Source organism: Xiphophorus maculatus, chromosome 22 (assembly GCF_002775205.1).
Source record: "Xiphophorus maculatus strain JP 163 A chromosome 22, X_maculatus-5.0-male, whole genome shotgun sequence".
NCBI lineage: Eukaryota > Metazoa > Chordata > Actinopteri > Cyprinodontiformes > Poeciliidae > Xiphophorus > Xiphophorus maculatus.
The window spans coordinates 29,494,090-29,496,507 of NC_036464.1; the positions used below are offsets into that span (position 1 = coordinate 29,494,090).

At 38.9% G+C, this 2,418-nt stretch overlaps 1 protein-coding gene across 1 annotated transcript in view; it reads right to left on the bottom strand.

Moving 5' to 3' along the window:
• Window positions 1-1,561: 1,561 nt before the first annotated feature.
• The window catches only part of LOC102237404 (homeobox protein Hox-D4b-like), a 2,885-nt gene continuing 2,028 nt past the window's right edge, over window positions 1,562-2,418 (bottom strand). The window contains exon 2 of the mRNA XM_005816489.2: window positions 1,562-2,418. This exon is cut by the window's right edge and continues 341 nt beyond it. The gene's annotated coding sequence lies outside the window, so the exon portion shown is untranslated.

Genomic DNA, 2,418 nt, shown 5'->3' on the forward strand with positions numbered 1-2,418 from the left:
GCGAAGGGAAAACCGTTAAAGTACAACTCAAAACCACGTCTTTTGTCGCTCTCGGTATCAGCGCAGCTACGCGCAGACTCGTTGCCATAGCAACTGACAACAACGCCACAATAAAAAACACTCAAATATTTCCCACGCAAAAAGCAGAACATTCAGTCTGTTGCAGTAGTATTGTTTTAGTATTATTTTGCGATTATTAATTAATTGCTGTGGTAAGAGGAGAAAACTATAAATATATCGCTGCACTTGACCTTGTTGTATGGCTAGCTGCATGGCTAGCTCGCTTACAGTATCTTACTCTGCAGTTGTGGAGTCACAATGTCTGGGATCATGAGCGCCCCCTGCCATGAGGCAGGAGAACTGCCTGCCTCACCTCGTTTCTGATCGCTCTTCAGCACATGAAACACGTTACGCACACAATTGGTGACAAAAAAAAAAAACACTGTACATTATATACATAAGCTAAATTATGGAAAATCAGCTCATACATTAAATGTTTTTTAGCCATTTTATTGGCGACGTACAGACAGGAGGAACATGCTCTCAGAATGGCAGCCAGTGCAGTTAGCGAGAGGTTGCGCAATCCCAGGTGAGGCTCAGCTCGCTGCTGCCTCACCAGCTTCGCTTCCGAGCGTTTGAATGGGAAAATGCAGAAATTCAGCGATTTTGAAGAAAAAATAATCTGAACTTTTTTAAATTAAATGAAAAATAGGTATAGTACAAACCACAGGGTGAAAATAGCAATATAAATGATTTTATCATTATTATTTTCCCCTGACCGCACGTCACTGCGGTACAGTTGAAACAGACTGACAATACTTAGTAATATTTTTGTGTTTCTACAGTGTAGTTCAAGGCTTGACGTACTATCTGCGCAGAGGACCCAACGTAACCACACGGGGGCGATGCTGTCCCATAACAGAGTCCTTTGAATCTGTCCGGGGCGGACCCCGCCTCTCCAGCGGCCCATGGAGATGGTCACCAGCCTCTCTTAACCCTGCATGAAAGGGTGTGTGGATGCATATGCGTTTTGGTGCGGTTGTGGGCGGCATTAAGTTTCTGTCAGTCTCTTCTTGCCTGTCCTGCACTTTTCAGCTACTGCACCGGAAAGTGCCAATTATTGTTTCTGAGCTCTCAGTCCTCGAATCCCATTCATCGACACTCCATCAGAGGACCATACGGATATGGGTAGACCTTTCTTTCCAGACAGACCATCGGTTTCCCACCTGGGTGAATCACACAAGCAGCCTGAACTAAAATAATCATGGCGAGGCCCTTTAAGAGGTGGAACATTAACGAATGGAATCGAAATAGAAATGTTTCTGATTATGGAACAATATTGGCTCACCTCTGCTGGATCATAGTTCTGTTCTAACAAAGATCGTTTATCCGACAGAGCATCTCTCCTTTGTTAAATAATGTATTTACCTTATATGGACACCAATTTTACAGCTTGAATGCATTCATTCAAATCCTTTAGACTAATTGGATGAGGGATTGACGGATTCTAATTTTGACAGATAAAATAATGAAAAAACATGATACACAGAAGATGCACACTTTTATTTTTGTCATTTGTTATTATCAAAACATTTTCACGTATAAAATGTCCAGAAGAGGACTTTTCGTTTTTGTTTTATGTTTTTTTTTAAAGGACGTACATAAAAGGAAATAAGAACAAAAATTGGCTTAAAGAATAAAATGCGTTTCTAAATAATAATTAAAATAAGTACTGGCTTACATGGGCTTAAATAGCACATTGAAGTGGAATGAAAAAGAAGTGTTTTTTTCTTGAAGGGGAAAATTAATTTAATTTGAATGAATAAAACATTTCAGGAAGTTTGTGAAACCATGTAACCCTGAGAGAATCAGCTGAATTTACACAATTTAGCTGCTCGAACAAATAAAGTCGTGCCTATAAATGCCTGATCCATTTTATGTTCTTTTTTTTCAATTCAAATTGAAAACAAAATAATACTAATATGGCTACTGTCCTACAAAAATGCTAAAACAATATTTATGCAACTATTCTACTGGTCAGCCATTGAACAATTTGGTCTTGTTTTTAAGCGCCGGCTCGCGGACCATTTTGGTAGCGTGCACACTCATAAATTATTTTAACTTTATAGGTAGCTATTAAAAACCCTGTATTATATACTTATTTACCCTGTAAAAATAAAAACCCTGTTTCTCCAAAAGAACCAACATTAACATTTGTGGCACCGTGCTTATAGTGCCGATCGGGTATTAAGGTGGGGGATAATTCGTGTTTGTATCAAAGGAGCGACAGACAGTTAAGGTCACCATAATACATTCATCGATTACTCATATATGAGGCCGGACCTTGATACAACATCCTTCAGAATACAAACAATAATAATAAAATAACATCACAACGCTTTAAAGCAGTTCAAATAT